Source organism: Triturus cristatus, chromosome 5_1 (assembly GCF_964204655.1).
Source record: "Triturus cristatus chromosome 5_1, aTriCri1.1, whole genome shotgun sequence".
NCBI lineage: Eukaryota > Metazoa > Chordata > Amphibia > Caudata > Salamandridae > Triturus > Triturus cristatus.
Window position 1 is genome coordinate 555,455,550 of NC_140587.1, and position 17,586 is coordinate 555,473,135.

Here is a 17,586-nt window from a genome sequence, read left to right on the forward strand (position 1 = left end):
AAACACCACAGATTTACTCTACACCAGTTTTAGAAAAATAAGGTATCTTTACTAAAAACTTCACAAGACCAAATACTACAGAAAAACCAACATAAAGTTAAAAAGGTTACTTTAAAGATAGTTCAAGAGTTTGTAGAAAGTACTCCAGGATGTAAAAATCAGTGTCCTGCACAATGCGACTCTCAATGCACAAAATGCGACACTCTCGTGCCCAACAGTACCTGTAGTTGCGCTAAGGTTCCCAAAAGCTATAACAATGAAGATGGCAAAGGCGATGCGATACTCCTGAGACCTTGGGGAGGCTTTGCAGCAGCCCTGCTTCATGCAGCAGAGGTGGATGCGCTGGCTCCGATCTGTAGGGGGAGGATGCGATGACTAGGGCTTTCGTTGCGTAGGTTTCTTAGGGGGAAGCTTCAGGCACAGGTACGGTGCGACGCTCTTCGATGTGGCGCGATGCGCGGCGTTGACTTCTGGTGCCAAAACCCTCGATGCGCCACGGGATGGGACTCTGCGTTGACGCACGCAGCGACTGGATACTTTCACGCACCGGCAGTGGTGCGGCCCCCAAACTGGTTCTGCAACGACCTTCGCAGTGTCAGAAATCTTCACGATGCTCGACGCACTCGGCGATGCGGGGACTCCGGGTGCTGCGATGACGCCGCAATGAAATTCTTCTCGCACTCTCGATCTTGCGACTCGCAACCGGATGATGCGACCCTCAAACGGATGATGCAATGGGTACCAGTTACTCTTGTTCACGCTTTCTGCTTTCCAGCTCCCAAACACAGCAAAACAACCTCTTGAGGCCCCAAGACTAGGCAAGCACTCCAAGGCAGGTCAGAACTCCCTCAGCAGAGTTCCAGGGGAGCTGGTGGTGAAGTCCTTTTGTTCCTGGGACTTCTTAACAGGGAGCCAGCTCTCCTCAGGCCCTTGGAGATCAGAAAGGGGACACAACAGAGTCCTTCCCTTCTCCTTGGCAGCAAAGCAAAACCGGCAAGCAGGCAGTCTTCTCCTCTTCAGTTCCTTCCAGCTTTCTCCTTGGCAGAGGTTCCTTCTTAGTTCCACAGTGATCTAAAATTTAGGTGTCTGGGGTCCTCTTCTTATACCCCTCCAAGTCTTTGTCTCTCTTTGTTTCAGTGGGGGGATTCCCCTGCGCAAACTGGTTCCTGGGTGTGCTCTGCCCTGGAGCACCCGGTTCCTTTCAAAGTGAGGGGCAGGGTCGTTGGACACTCAGCAGGAGGTGGAGCCTTCTTTTTGCTGGCAGAGGCAGAGTCCTCAGCCTGGCCAGCAGGGGGTGGAGCCGGCATTGTGCTGGCAGAGGCAGCCCTACTCAAACCCAGGGGCTACTCCTCCCACCCATCTAGATCAGATCTCCCTATTAACCGTGCTGCTGACTCATCCAGACTTCTGGAGCCACCTAGCCCATCACATGACACCAGTCAGCCAATCTGCACACAGGCACACAGGAAGGTTAAACAGGAGAATAGCTACTTTCTAAAAAGTGCTATTCTCACACAGTGAATTTAAAAACCATCTTTCTAAAAAGATGTATAATTAAATTCTGAACACAAAGATACCAAACTTTGATTTTTTATCTTGCATTTAGGGGAAGATAGGCATGTAAACAGTCTCCCCTGGGGGGGCGCTAGGTGGCGCCGAACCAAGATTGCCGCACTGAAGTGAGGCTCTGGACGCCCGACCCTGATATCCGGCATTAATCCGTGCAAGGACCCCTCGCCCGCAGACAAAATATGCGGCAACACTGACCCACAGGGCTAAGGAAGACTCACTGCAAGTTTCACGGCATAGCGTTTGTCGGCGGAGGAGTTATCGGGCCCGGTACTGTCCCGGGGAGGACTTGCGCCTCAGCGGCGGAAGGCTAGTGCGGTGGCGAGCGCTAATCGAGTGCCAGTGCGTCCACGAGGCCGAGGGCCCGCTGGTGGAGAACGGATTGCTGCATGGGGCGCGGAGGGAGAGCCCGCCGCTGAAATATGGAGACACGCTTAGGTGAGGTGCGGGATGGTGCTGCCTGACCTCCGCTGTTGAGGCCCCCCGCATGCTGACGACCTACGTTGCCGGGACTCACCGAGGACACAAGGGGCACTGACGGATGTGGATCCGGCTGCTGGAGGTGCGGGGCCTCCTCGTGTCGGCTGGGGACGGGCTGGCGCTGCGCTCGCTACCCGTGCACTGCCTTTTGGAGCGAGCCCGGTACGTCTATGCCCTGAATGTTCGCTGTGACCGGAGGGGAGCTGAGAGCTGTGGCTGTCTGGAGGCAGGTGCTGGAACTCGGACGGGGACGGCGCCGAGGCAGATCCGGAGATGCACGGGGAGGTGAGGCTCTCTATCTGTGCCCCCCCGACTACATGGCTGACGGGATTGGGACAATGGCGTGCTGGCCATAAGCACCGTGGCGCTCCTTGTGATATGCAGGATTAATGGACGCAGCGCCGTCGCCTTTGATGGGACGGCTGTTTGCTGGGCTTGAGTGATGCTGCTGGGCCTCGGCCGGTGCGCTGGGGCGGATTGACCTGCTGTGCTTGTGGACCCCCGGGGAATCTGGTGGATTGCCGAGAGAAGGCCCGTGGCTGAGAGGAGGTAGAAGAGAGGGTGACCCTCGGGAGGAACCACTGGGTGATGTATCCACCCCCCCCTTGCAGTTCGGAGGGCACATGCTGCTAGATTGAGCTTGCGTTCGCTGCTGCCCGAGCGCAACACGCATAACCGCCCTCTGTATGGGCTGCGTGTGGCTGGAGCCTGGGACGTGGATCTGCAGAGCCCCTGCAGAGGGGAGATCAAATAGACGAAGAGGAGTGCCCATTACTGGAAACGGAGCCTGAGAATCTGCTGGCATGGGGAAGGCGGAGGCACGCCAGTCCAAGCTCCCGTTTGATCAGAAGAAATCAGCCACGCGACCTGTGACAGGGGACGCGGAGGTGCCTACCCCGGGCCCGTCTGCCTCCCCTGCGGCTGCCCCGAACGATGAACTAAAAACCATGCTCGTCACGATGCAGCAGAGCTTGAATGCTCTCTCGGGGAAAATGGACACCATGAACACCAGGCTGGACTTTCTGGTGCTTAAAGTCGACAAGCATGACGAGCAGTTTAAGGAGGCGGAGAGGCGCATATCCACCACTGAGGACAACTCCACTGAAATGGCGCGACGGATGGCTCACATGGACAAGATCCTGAAGGTGATTGCGGCCAAAAGCGAGGATTTAGAGGCGCGCAGCCGACGGAACAACATACGCCTGGTGGGAATACCGGAGTGCACAGCCACGGGGAGAATGGAAGACTACGTGGAGAAACTGCTGACGGTTTTGCTGGGCGCTGACTCCTTTTCGGCGCATCTAATAGTGGAGCGGGCACATAGAGCGCTGGGCCCGCGACCTCCGGCTGGTGCACCGCCGAGACCTATAGTAGCGAGGCTGCTCAACTATAGGGACAGAGATATTGCGCTCCGAAGGGAGAGAGAGACTCCGAACCTGCAATACGAAGGTAACCCGTTTTCTATATACCCAGACTTTACCTTGGCAGTACAGGTAGCTCGGCGGAAATTCTTAGCTGTGAAGCAGAAATTGCGCCAGGCGAACGTGGAATATGCTTTGCTATACCCTGCCAAATTGCGGATACGGCATCGGGACCGCACTGTCATCTGTGCAAACCCACAGCAGGCGGAGGACCTCCTCAAGACCTTGCGACGATCATCTCCAGCGCACGGCAATAATGCTGGGCGTTTGGGTTCTTGCTCACCCATGACTGAGGATTAGCTACTGTGCGCCGACTCCTCTGCTGATCCAGATTGGATTTCATGGCCTGATACTACGCCTTACAGCGGAGCTGAGAAAGAGGACACTTCCGGGGCTTCCGGAGATGTACTTGTGGCAGCGAGACATGGCTGGAGACGATGTGATGTGCTGGGCCGCTGAAGTCCCGCCATGGCTGAGGAGGTCCCATGCCTGAGCTGTCAACGACAGATGAGTAATTTTTGCGTTATGCAGTGTGGCAGACTTTATGGAACACTGAACTGAGGGATGCAAATGACAGTGGCTGTGCGACTCCTGTGTGTGTCACAAGAACATAGCTGTTAGCCTGCGCTTGGCTTGAAGGGGTCCGCTTCACTGGGGAGGGCACCCTCAACTCTAACCTCCTGCACGCCAGCCTAACTGGTGCAGGGGTAGAGGGTCCTGCCGCTGGGTGGGACACGAGGGATTCGGAGGCACTTTAGCGCCCCACTGAGGGAGGTCTCCTGTACCCCCAGATAAGGGCTGTATAAGGTCTAGGGTTTGTCTGCTCTTACTTTGGTGGCATTTCTACTGTTTGATTTTGTTTGAGTTATGTTATGGGAGGGGGGAACGGAGGGAGGGTGTTGGAATGCCGGTGCATTTGGGGTGCTGATGTGGGAGGGGAAGGTGGGAGGGAGAAGGGCGGGAGGCCTTCACGGAGAAGGGAGAATGGGGCGAGCTAGTGGTAGGGCGGAACTCACTCCAGGGGCGACACTGAACTACAATGCAGAGGCGAGCACGACACTGCGCTGCGTAGAGATAGAGACTGACGCACCATACACTGGGGTAGAGAGGGCGCATCTCATATGCACTTATTCATGCTCTTGGAGGGCGATTGCAGAAATAGCTTGAAACTATTATCATGAAATGTACGGGGGTTGCGAGATCCCAGGAAGAAACGGCAGATACTTTCTTACCTTGACCGGCATGGCATCAGTATAGTTGCGCTGCAGGAAACCCACACTGACCCTAGAAACCCTCCCACCTTTGGCAGCAGATGGGCTTCAGATAGGATATTCTCTGCTTACTCTACATATGCAAGAGGTACAGCTATTTTGATTAAGAGGGGTACCCCTTTTAGATGCGCTGGTGCGTGGAGTGATAGCGAAGGCATGTTTTGCATGCTATGGGGAGAACTGGGCGCGCAGTCAGTGGTTATCGTCAGCTATTATGGCCCCAATGTTGACAACCCGGACGTTTTGAACGTAGTGTGGGGGCAGATACTTGCGGTAGGAGCCACGCATGTCCTTTGGGCGGGCGACTTTAACACGGTATGCAATCCGGTGTTGGACCGCTCCTCTCACTTGCCCCATCATTATACGAGGAGCCAGGGTGCACTAAGGGGATTGTTGGAGGATGGCGGGGTGGTGGATTTGTGGAGGCACAGACATCCAGACACGCGTGAGGGGACGTTTGACTCAACTATGCATGAGTCTTGGTCGAGACTAGACTACTGGCTGGGTTCCAGGGGGGTATGTGCTTGGGTACGGACTGTGACTCACCTTGCTCGAACCCTATCTGATCATGCCCCGGTATGCCTAACCGTCGACATCCCGACCTTAACCACCAGCCCCAAAGGCTGGAGACTTGTCCCGGAGGCGCTGCTGGATGAAGTATTTTGGACTGAGCTGGGGGAGGCGATCACTGCCTTCTTTGAGTGGAACAGGGGATCGGTTGCACATGTGGGCACATTGTGGGAGGCATTCAAGGCCACCATACGAGGGGAATGTATGGCCAAAAGTTTCGGAGTATTGCGAGACATTCGCAGACGGCTACATCTGCTGGAGAGGACGATCAAGGAACTTGAGGCGGATATCTGGCGGAGGGGCAATGGGGAGGATAGGGCCAAGTTGAGAGAGCTTTTGACTGACTACACAGACACGGTGGACAGAGAAATTAAATTTAGAGGAAAGTACGCTCAGGCGCGCCGATACGGAGAGGGAGGGAGACCCGGGAAGGCCTTAGCGCGGGACATCAGACAGCCTCGCTATGCTAACTATATATTAGAGGTGGAGGATGGCGAAGGCACCTGCCAGAGAGATAGCGCTCAGATACTGCAGGCCTTCACTAGCTTCTATGAGGAGCTATACCGCTCGAAAGGGACCAACATGGTGGACTTCCCGCAGTTTGTTGGAGAGATCACACTGGGATATCTGGAGGACACTCAGAGAGAGTTTCTATGTGTCCCCTTTACGAATGAGGAGCTTAGAGAGGCCGTTCTCCAGCTGCTGTCTGGTAAGGCGCCCGGACCGGATGGATTACCGAGTGATTTTTACAAACTGTACATAGACCAGCTGTCCCCCATACTCAGGGAAGTATATGCAGAGGCACAAGAGACACAGATGCTCCCCCCTACAATGAGAGAGGCCCTGATCCTGTCCATTCTGAAACCGAGCAAACCGGCTCATAAGTGCGACTCTTATAGGCCACTATCCCTCATTAACGTGGAGAGTAAAATTCTCACTAAAATGATAGTGAACCGACTAATTCTTCTGATGGATGAACTGGTCCTACCAGATCAGGGGGGGTTTTATACCGGGCACTCCACCTCACACAATCTCCGCACTCTCTTCTCGATCATTCAACAGGTTGCCCCGCAATTGCTGCTGGCGGCGGTCTTTTTGGATGCCACCAAGGCCTTCGACTCGGTGGAGTGGGACTACCTGCATGCGGTGCTCCGATGTATGGGGTTCCCGGTTGGATTTTCCGCCTTGATCAAATTGTTGTATACTGACCCTGTGGCCCGGGTTCAGATTAACGGTCATACATCTCGGATGATTTCGCTGTCGCGAGGCACACGACTGGGGTGCCCCTTATCGCCGCTGCTGTTTGCCCTGGCGATGGAGCCGCTGGCTGCCAGGATTCGACAGCACCATCAGGAGAAGGCCTTGAGATGTCTTTTGCGTCCTATCTTGATTTCTTTGTACGCAGAAGATGTTACGCTGTACGTCAAGGACCCGATGAACAACCTTAATCTGCTCCTACGAGAATTTGTACGCTTTGGCGGCCTCTCTGGTATACACATTAACTGGGTGAAGTCTCAGATCCTGCCTCTCACGCCGGCTGCCATGCCCTTTGCGGCTGACTATCCACTGGAGTGGTGTGACTCCTCGGTTCGTTATCTAGGGGTGAACGTCACTTTGGACCGGGAAGGCCTAATCCGGGATAATTATGGGCGGGCTATTGATGCACTTTGTGATTCCATAACGAGGTGGATAGCCATGCCACTGTCTATTGCTGACAGAATCTCCTTGATCAAGATGACTGTATTGCCTAAATTCCTTTACTATTTCCTGAACATCCCCTATCACCCGGGCCGCACCTTTTTCTCCACATTGAGAACTGAGCTCCTGTGCCTTGTCTGGGGTGGGAACAGCCTCGGATTAGCTGAGAGACGTTGGCCAGTCCCTATGCGGCGGGTGGCCTTGAACTCCCTAACTTTGAGCTCTATTACATCTGTGCACAGGCGCATTATGCGCACTACTGGTTTCATGGCCCGAAATATACGGCCCATGTGGCCACGGAGCACTGGTTGGTGGAGCCTGTCCCATTTGAGGGAGCGCTTTTGCTCCCTGCGACGCGGAGCGAACGAGACCCCACAACTGTAAACTGTATGGTACGAGCGTGGAATTGGATTCCGCGCAGAGTGCAGGCCCCGATGGTCTATTCCCCCCGTCTGCCACTAGCGTTTCATCCCCAACTCACCCTCCTGCAGGAAGGTGTTTTTAAACGGTTCCAGCGATTGCGGGGGATACACACGTGGGGAGATATATATAAGGATGGGAGGCTCGCCACCCTCCAGCAGTTATGTGCTGAGCACCCCCGACTGGGATGGAGACATTCATTTATGCCCGCTTGCGAGAGGGGATGCGGGCTTGTAGGCCATATTACCCACATGAGCCGCCGGTGCTCCCTCAGTTACATGCCGTGCTGGGCGCAACAACGGCATCCCACTTGGTGTCCACTCTGTACTGATCTGTGTATGACGAGGTCGGCGCCTCGCACGGCTCTGCTCGAGCTAAGTGGGCTAGCGAACTAGGACATGACATCACGGACTGGGAATGGCACTACTGCTGTACACAAATCGAGAAGGTCTCCTCTAGTGGTAGGTTGCGCATCACACATTTCAAGTTTCTACGGCGATACTATTACACCCCTGCTCGACTGCATAGATTTGGGCTGCGGGAGGACGCTAGATGCGATAGATGCCGGACAGATTGTGCTGATATGTTGCATTTGGCCTGGAGCTGCCCGGCTCTTCAGTTATATTGGGAACAGGTCTTTGAGGCAGTGGGTAAAATGTTGGGTGCCGAGCTCCCGCCAACTCCACTGCTAGGCATCTTGGGATATACGGAACGCCTCCCCGTGCTGCATCGGAGATTTGCCTCGCTGTGCTTCCTCCTCGCCAAGTGGAGAGTGGCCTGCAGATGGGGAAGGGGGAGGGTGCCGAAATTCAAAGATTGTCTAGAAACAATGATCCTTTGGCAGGATCGGCTTGCCCTCTACTCTGACCTTCTTCCGACTGGTTCCCGACCCCCGGACATCTGGGACCCCTTGAAGACGTACCTATTGCTGTACCCTCTGCTACCTGATGAGGTGCCCCCCCCTGTCCCTGACTAGACTGGGGACCGGATGGCGTGCGGGGGGGTACAGAAGAGCATTGTAGCTGTCTGGGATTGGCTGCCGGCTGGGGAGACTGGGGACTTTCTTAGAGACCCTGTTTCACTGGCCAGGTCGACATGGCAGTCCTGGACTGCACATAGGCACTGCAAGCAGGCCTAAGACATCATTTTAGCGCTACTCCTGTGGGTGGCACAATCAGTGCTGCAGCCCACTAGTAGCATTTGTACTACCAGCCCTGGCACTCTCAGTGCACTTTACTAGGGCCTTGCAGGTAGAACAAATATGCCAAACATGTATAGCCAATTACATCACTGTTTCCCTAGGGAGCACTTGCACTTTGACACTGATCAGCAGTGGCAAAGTGCCCAAAGCATCTATACCAGTAAAAACGACATCCAGCATAGCATCAAAAATACAGGAGGTAGAGGCAAAAAGTCAGGGGTAACCACGCCAAAAGATGCCAGGTCTAACACTTAGCTTTACAAACTCCTTCAGCACATTGCAACTCGGGCCGGCAGCGGCGATCTTGATCTGCAGCCTCTGTTACGATGACGGCTTGGGCCACAAACAGCTACACATCAGCGTGGACGATGATTCACACTGCGGGGGCACTGCAGTCACAGGGCACTTTCCAACCAGCACCACGGACCCCAAGGCAGTATCAGGCTGCACACGCACAAAGCGTCACTGAGACTCGGTTGGGTTTCGGGCCACACAGTCCCAGGGCAATGCTTACGAAGTTCTCAGTATGCAAAAAGCACACGCACACAGCGTCGCTGAGACACACTTGGAAACTTTGATGTTCCTGAGTTTCCACAACAGGGAGCCAGCTCTCCTCGGGCACTTGTAGACAAGTTACTTCGGGACACAACACACAGCAAAGTCCTTTCAAGCAAGGGGACACAGCACACATCAAAGTCCCTTAGCCAAATCAGCAAACTGCAGGCCAGCTCAGAACACACAGCAAGGGTCAGTCCTTCTCTTCAGCTGTTCTTCCTTGGCAGAGGTTCCTCTTTACCACGAAGTAGTTTCAATCTGTTTCAGTCTTGATCAGTCCAACGTTCAGGGGTTTCAGCTCTCGTAGTTATACCCCTAAATGTCTTTGAAGTGTTTGTGTTCAGGGGACACTGACCCCTGTCCAAACCAGTTCTCAGTGGCTCCCTGCCAGTGACCCCTTCTTCCTTTGATAGTGGGGGTCTGATTCCTCAATCACTCAGCAGGAGGTGGAGCCATTCTTTTATGGCAGTAGCCCAGGCCTTTTCACATCCAGGGGGCTACTCCTCCCCCCTACACTCCAGATGCAGATCAGCCTGTTGCTGTCTCACTTACTCCTCCCCTGGGTCAAGACATTTCCCAGATCCTATCACATTCAAATCCAGACAGTCAATCCAAAACCAGGCAGAGACACACAGAATTGTTAGAACAGAAAAAACAGCCACTTCTAAAAGCGTGGTTTCTAAACACACAATGCATAAACCACCTTCACAAAAAGATGTGTTATTAAATTGTGAGTTCAGGCACACTAAACTTCACCTCTCCATCTTAACCCCTTCTGTGCCCATGACGAGCTGGACTCGTCATGGAGCACAGTCGCGCTGTGCCCATGACGAGTCCTGCTCGTCATGAGGCATTCCCTAGGGAATCCCTCTGGTGCGGGCATCAGAGGGATTCCCTTTAAACCAAAATAGCCTCGGGAGCTGGGGAAGAGCTTCCCCAGCTCCCAAGGCCCCCCCCCCCTTTCACTGTAATGACGATCGGCACGCATGTCGCGCCGACGTCATTACAGTGAAAGTGAAACTGAAATGAGCCAAGAGGCTCATTTCAGTTTCACTTTCTACGTGCTCAGGGGGCTATCTCAGCCCCCTGAGCACGTAGAAAGACGGGAGAGGTATCCTTGGAAAGGGGAGAATCACCCCTTTCCAATGGTACCCCTCCCAAGTGGATCCCTGCTTGGGGATTACCACAGGAGGGCAATCCACAAGCAGGGATCCACCCACTAGACACCAGGGAGGGGGGAGCGGCCCCTTGGGCAAGGGCCTTTGCTCCCCCCATGTATCTTTGGCACAATTTAGTCTTTTTGCCCCCCCTGGGGGGCAGATGGGGGCATTAGCCCCCAATCTGCCACCCCGGGGGGGCAAAAAAACCAAAAGACCCCAGGGAATTTTTTTATCAATCAAAATAGGGGTGGGGGCTGCCCAAAATGGGCAGGCCCATGCCCCACCCCCAATTACTACAGTCTTTCTGGCCCTACCGGGGGGCAGATGGGGCATTGGCCCCTAAACTGCCCCTTCGGGGGGGCAGAAAGCCCACTAACTACCAGAGATTCGTTTTCACTTTTTTTTTAGGGTGGGGGCTGCCCGCAACGGACATGCCAATGCCCCCACCCACCCGCCACCATTCCAGCCTTTCTGCCCCCCCTTGGGGGTAGATGGGGCATCGGCCCCCAATCTGCCTCCCCGGGGGGGGGGCAGAAAGCCCACTAGACACCAGGGAATCAAAAAAAAAAATAGAGGTGGGGGCTGCCCAAAACGGGTAGGCCCATGCCCCCACTCCCCAATTACTACAGTCTTTCTGCCCCCCCGGGGGGCAGATGGGCCATCGGCCCCTAATCTGCCCCTTTGGGGGGGGCAGAAAGCCCACTAACTACCAGGGATTCGTTTTTACTTTTTTTTTAGGGTGGGGGCTGCCCACAACGGGCACGCCAATGCCCACACCCACCCGCCACCATTACAGCCTTTCTGCCCCCAATCTGCCACCCCCGGGGGGGCAGAAAGCCCACTAGTCACCAGGGAATAAAAAAAAAAATAGAGGTGGGGGCTGGCCAAAACGGGCAGGCCCATGCCCCCAACCCACCCCCCAATTACTACAGTCTTTCTGCCCCCCGGGGGGCAGATGGGGCATTGGCCCCTAATCTGCCCCTTCAGGGGGGCAGAAAGCCCACTAATTACCAGGGATTAGTTTTTCGTTTTTTTTTTTAGGGTGGGGGCTGCCTGAAACGGGCACGCCAATGCCCCCACCCTCCCTCCCCACAAAAATGACAGTCTTTCTGCCCCCCAGGAGGCAGATGGGAGCTGTAGCCCCTAATCTGGCCCCCCCTGGGGGGCGCAGAAAGCCCACTAGAAACCGTAGATTTTATTGTTTTATTAGTGTAGGGGTAGGGGCTCCCCAGAGAAACTCTAGTCTTTCCACCCCCCTGGGAGGGTAGTTAGTGGCAGCGGCCACTGATCTGCCCCCTGGGGGGGCAGAAAGCCCACTAGGCGCCAGCGAGTACGTAGGCTTTTTTATGCCTGGGGTTGGGGGCTGCCCAAAATGGTCATACCAATGCCCCCACCCCCACAACAAACAGCCACAGTCTTTCTGCCCCTTTAGGGGCATATCGGGATGAAACCCCCTTCCCCGATTCCCCCCCAGGGCGGCAGAAAGCCCACTAGGCGCCGACCTATTTTTTAGCAATGTGCATACCTGTGGATTTTGGGCCCTAGTGCAGTTGGCACGTAGGCAAACCGAGCAAACCTGTACATTTTTTAAAACTAGACACCGAGGAGAATCCAGGATGGGTTGACTTGACTGGCTCTCACCAGGTTCTGTTACCCAGAATCCATTGCAAACCTAAAAATGTGTCCAAAATAACAAATTTTCCTCACATTTCTGTGGTGGAAAGTTCTGGAATCTGCGTGGGTCCACAAAATTCCACCCACCCCGCGTTCCCCAAAGTCTTCCGAGAAAAATGGTACCTCACTTGCGTGGGTAGGCCTAGTGTCCGCGTCAGGCAAGGGCCCAAAACCAATTGAGGAGACATCAAAATTACCTATCACAAAACAACCTGGTTTTGCAAAGGGGGTCCCATGAGTTTTTGGCCCCGGGCTTGGCGGCTATCTAGGGAAACCTACCAAACCCACACATTTCTGAGAACTAGACACCCGGGGAAATCCAGGGAGGTATGGCTTGCATGGATCCCCCAACGTTTCCTTACCCAGAATGCCCTGCAAACCTCAAATTTAGCTGAAAAAATCACCTTTTTCACACATTTTTGTGTGGGAAAGTTGTGGCATCACCGGGCTGACACAAATTTCCTACCACCCAGCGTTCCCCCAGGTCTCCCGATAAAAACAGTGCCTCACTCGTGTGGGAGGCCCAAGTACCCGCGAGAGGCAAGGCCCCAAAACGTATTGAGGCGACATGAAAATTGCCTACCTCAAAACGACCTGGTTTTGCAAGGGGGGTCACCTGTGTTTTTGGCCCGGTGCTCGGCGGCCACCTAGGGGAACCAACCAAACCCACACATTTCTGAAGACTAGACACCCGGGGGATTCCAGGGAGGTATGGCTTGCGTGAATCCCCCAACGTTTCCTTACCCAGAATGCCCTGCAAACCTCAAATTTAGCTGAAAACATCACCTTTTCACACATTTTTGTGTGGGAAAGTTGAGGCATCACCGGGCTGACACAAATTTCCTACCACCCAGCGTTCCCCCGAGTCTCCCGATAAAAACGGTGCCTCACTCGTGTGGGAGGCCCAAGTACCCGCGACAGGCAAGGCCCCAAAACGTATTGAGGTGACATGAAAATTGCCTACCTCAAAACGACCTGGTTTTGCAAGGGGGGTCACCTGGGTTTTTGGCCCGGTGCTCGGCGGCCACCTAGGGGAACCTACCAAACCCACACATTTCTGAAAACTAGACACCCGGGGGATTCCAGGGAGGTATGGCTTGCGTGGATCCCCCAACGTTTCCTTACCCAGAATACCCTGCAAACCTCAAATTTAGCTGAAAAAATCACCTTTTTCACACATTTTTGTGTGGGAAAGTTGAGGCATCACCGGGCTGACACAAATTTCCTACCACCCAACGTTCCCCCGGGTCTCCCGATAAAAACGGTGCCTCACTCGTGTGGGAGGCCCAAGTACCCGCGACAGGCAAGGCCCCAAAACGTATTGAGGCGACATGAAAATTGCCTACCTCAAAACGACCTGGCTTTGCAAGGGGGTCACCTGGGTTTTCGGCCTGGTGCTCGGCGGCCACCTAGGGGAACCTACCAAAACCACACATTTCTGAAAACTAGACACCTGGGGGATTCCAGGGAGGTATGGCTTGCATGGATCCCCCAACGTTTCCTTACCCAGAATGCCCTGCAAACCTCAAATTTAGCTGAAAAGAATCACCTTTTTCACACATTTTTGTGTGGGAAAGTTGAGGTATCACCGGGCTGACACAAATTTCCTACCACCCAGCGTTCCCCCGGGTCTCCCGATAAAAATGGTGCCTCACTCGTGTGGGAGGCCCAAGTACCCGCGAAAGGCAAGGCCCCAAAACGTATGGAGGCGACATGAAAATTGCCTACCTCAAAACGACCTGGTTTTGCAAGGGGGGTCTCCTGGGTTTTTGGCCCGGTGCTCGGCGGCCACCTAGGGGAACCTAGCAAACTCACACATTTCTGAAAACTAGACACCAGGGGGATTCCAGGGAGGTATGGCTTGCATGGATCCCCCAACGTTTCCTTACCCAGAAGGCCCTGCAAACCTCAAATTTAGCTGAAAAAATCACCTTTTTCATACATTTTTGTGTGGGAAAGTTGAGGCATCACCGGGCTGACACAAATTTCCTACCACCCAGCGTTCCCCCAGGTCTCCCGATAAAAACGGTGCCTCACTCGTGTGGGAGGCCCAAGTACCCGCGACAGGCAAGGGCCAAAACGTATTGAGGCGACATGAAAATTGCCTACCTCAAAACAACCTGGTGTTGCAAGGGGGGTCACCTGGGTTTTTGGCCCGGTGCTCGGCGGCCACCTAGGGGAACCTACCAAACCCACACATTTCTGAAAACTAGACAGCCGGGGGATTGCAGGGAGATATGGCTTGCGTGGATCCCCCAAAGTTTCCTTACCCATATATAGGTTTGCTAGGTTTCCCTAGGTGCCGGCAGAGCTATGGTTCAAAAACTACAGCTAGGCACTTTGCCAAAAAAGGGTCATTTTTCGCTGTGAAATTGAGGTGTGTCCACGTTACGTTTTGCGCCATTTCCTGTTGGGGCACTAGGCCGACCCACACAAGTGAGGTACCATTTTTCTCGGAAGACTTTGGGGAATGCGGGGTGGGTGGAAATTTGTGGATCCACGCAGATTCCAGAGCTTTCCACCAGAGAAATGTGGGGCAAATGTGTTTTTTTTGGCAATTTTTTAGGTTTGCAAGGGATTCTGGGTAACAGAACCTGGTGGGAGGCCCTCAAGTCACCCCATCCTGGATTCCCCTGGGTGTCTAGTTTTCAAAAATGTATAGATTGCTAGGTTTCCCTAGGTGCCGGCAGAGCTATGGTTCAAAAACTGCAGCTAGGCACTTTGCCTAAAAAGGGTCATTTTTCGCTGCAAAATTGAGGTGTGTCCACTTTACGTTTTGCGCCGTTTCCTGTCGCGGGCACTAGGCTGACCCACACAAGTGAGGTACAGTTTTTCTCGTAAGACTTTGGGGAACGCGGGGTGGGTGGAAATTTGTAGATCCACATAGATTCCGGAACTTTCCACCACAGAAATGTGGGGAAAATGTGTTTTTTTGTCAAGTTTTTTAGGTTTGCAAGGGATTCTGGGTAACAGACCCTGGTGGGAGGCAGTCAAGTCACCCCATCCTGGATTTCCCTGGGTGTCTAGTTTTCAAAAATGTATACGTTTGCTAGGTTTCCCAAGGTGCCCGCAGAGCTAGGGTTCAAAAACTACAGCTAGATATTTTGCCAAAAAAGGGTAATTTTTCACTGCGAAATTGAGGTGTGACCACGTTGCGTTTTGTGCCGTTTCCTGTCGCGGGCACTAGGCCGACCCACACAAGTGAGGTACCGTTTTTCTCGTAAGACTTTGGGGAACACGGGGCGGGTGGAAATTTGTGGATCCACGCAGGTTCCGGAACTTTCCACCACAGAAATGTGGGGAAAATGTGTTTTTTTTGACAATTTTTCTGGTTTGCAAGGGATTCTGGGTAACAGACCCTGGTGGGAGGCAGTCAAGTCACCCCATCCTGGATTCCCCTGGGTGTCTAGTTTTCAAAAATGTATAGGTTTGCTAGGTTTCCCAAGGTGCCCGCAGAGCTAGGCTTCAAAAACTACAGCTAGACATTTTGCCAAAAAAGGGTCATTTTTCACTGAGAAATTGAGGTGTGACCACGTTGCGTTTTGCGCCGTTTCCTGTCGCGGGCACTAGGCCGACCCACACAAGTGAGGTACCATTTTTTTTGTAAGACTTTGGGGAACGCAGGGTGTGTGGAAATTAGTGGATCCACACAGATTCCGGAACTTTCCACCACAGAAATGTGGGGAAAATGTGGTTTTTTTTGTCAATTGTTTAGGTTTGCAAAGGATTCTGGGTAACAGACCCTGGTGGGAGGCAGTCAAGTTACCCCATCCTGGATTTCCCTGGGTGTCTAGTTTTCAAAAATGTATAGGTTTGCTAGGTTTCCCAAGGTGCCCGCAGAGCTAGGGTTCAAAAACTACAGCTAGACATTTTGCCAAAAAAGGGTCATTTTTCACTGAGAAATTGAGGTGTGACCACGTTGCGTTTTGCGCCGTTTCCTGTCGCGGGCACTAGGCCGACCCACACAAGTGAGGTACCATTTTTCTCGGAAGACTTTGGGGAATGCGGGGTGGATGGAAATTTGTGGATCCACGCAGATTCCGGAACTTTCCACCACAGAAATGTGGGGAAAATGTGTTTTTTTGGACAATTTTTTAGGTTTGCAAGGGATTCTGGGTAAAAGACCCTGGTGGGAGGCAGTCAAGTCACCCCATCCTGGATTCCCCTGGGTGTCTAGATTTCAAAAATGTATAGGTTTGCTAGGTTTCCCAAGGTGCCCGCAGAGCTAGGGTTCAAAAACTAGAGCTAGGCACTTTGCCAAAAAAGGTTAAATTTTCACTGCGATATTGAGTTGTGACCACGTTGCGTTTTGCGTCGTTTCCTGTCACGGGAACTATGCCTACCCACACAAGTGAGGTACCATTTTTATAGGGAGACTTAGGGTAATTCAGATTTGTAAAGGAACTGTTATTATCTATTGACTTTCGATGCATTTCTGCCTTCCAAATGAAAGATATTGTGTAAAAAAGAAGTCATTCTAAAAAATGACTGATAATTCTCATGCTAGTATGAGTATTCCCAATTTCAGAAATGTGCAAATATCTACTGTTTCTAAACTCTATATTTTGTTCCCATTTCAGAAATACATAGGTGTCTTTCATACCGATTTTTCCATGTACACATTTTTACAGAATAATTACTATATACCCGGTACATAATAAAAAACCATTGCAAGTTGCTGCTCAGTTTTTGGCTCTGGGTTCGTCGGGTTCTTGGTGAACCTACAAGTCCTATATATACCCACAACCAGTAATGTCCATCGGATGTAATGGTATATTGCTTTCAAAGAGCTGTCATAATTAGAAGAAGTTACAGGTGAAAACGTTGACACAAAAGGCTGTTTTTTTCAACTAATTTTTGATTTATCCTATATTTAACTGTTAGTTTCTATAATAAAACCTTGATGGATCTACACAAATGACCCCTAGCTGAATTCAGAATTTTGTCTTCTTCTCGAAAATGTATAGCTTTCCAGGATCCATTATTGCTTTTGTACCCATTTCTGCCATTAACTGGAAGGAGGTCAAAAGCACAAAAAATAGCAAAATTAGACTATGTCCCAGAAAAATTCCAAAACTGTTTAAAAAATGTTGGGTTTCTGACAAAAGTCTGGTATCCCTGAAAAGCTGGAAAAATGGTGATTTCAACCCCACAAACCCTTTTTTGATAACATTTGCAGGGAAAAACCCAGATGCTTTCATTTGCAGCCCGTTTTTCCAATTTTTCTGAAAAAAACAAAATTTTGCTGTATTTTGGCTCATTTCTGTGACCCCTCTAGGAGAATCCACAAACCCTGAGTACCTTTAGAATCCCCATGATGTTGGAAGAAAAGGACGCAAATTTGGCGTGGATACCTTATGTGGTCAAAAAGTTACAGGGGCCTCAGCGCGCACTACCCCAAATAGCCAAAAAAGGGCGTGGCACAGGAGGGGAAAAGGCCTGGCAGCGAAGGGGTTAAGCCTTTGGGAAGTTAGGCTGGAAACATATTACACAGCCTTCCCCATTCTGTCATATGGGCAAGGTGGCCTTGCAACAGTGAGAAATGAAATGGAGAGTATTTCACTGTT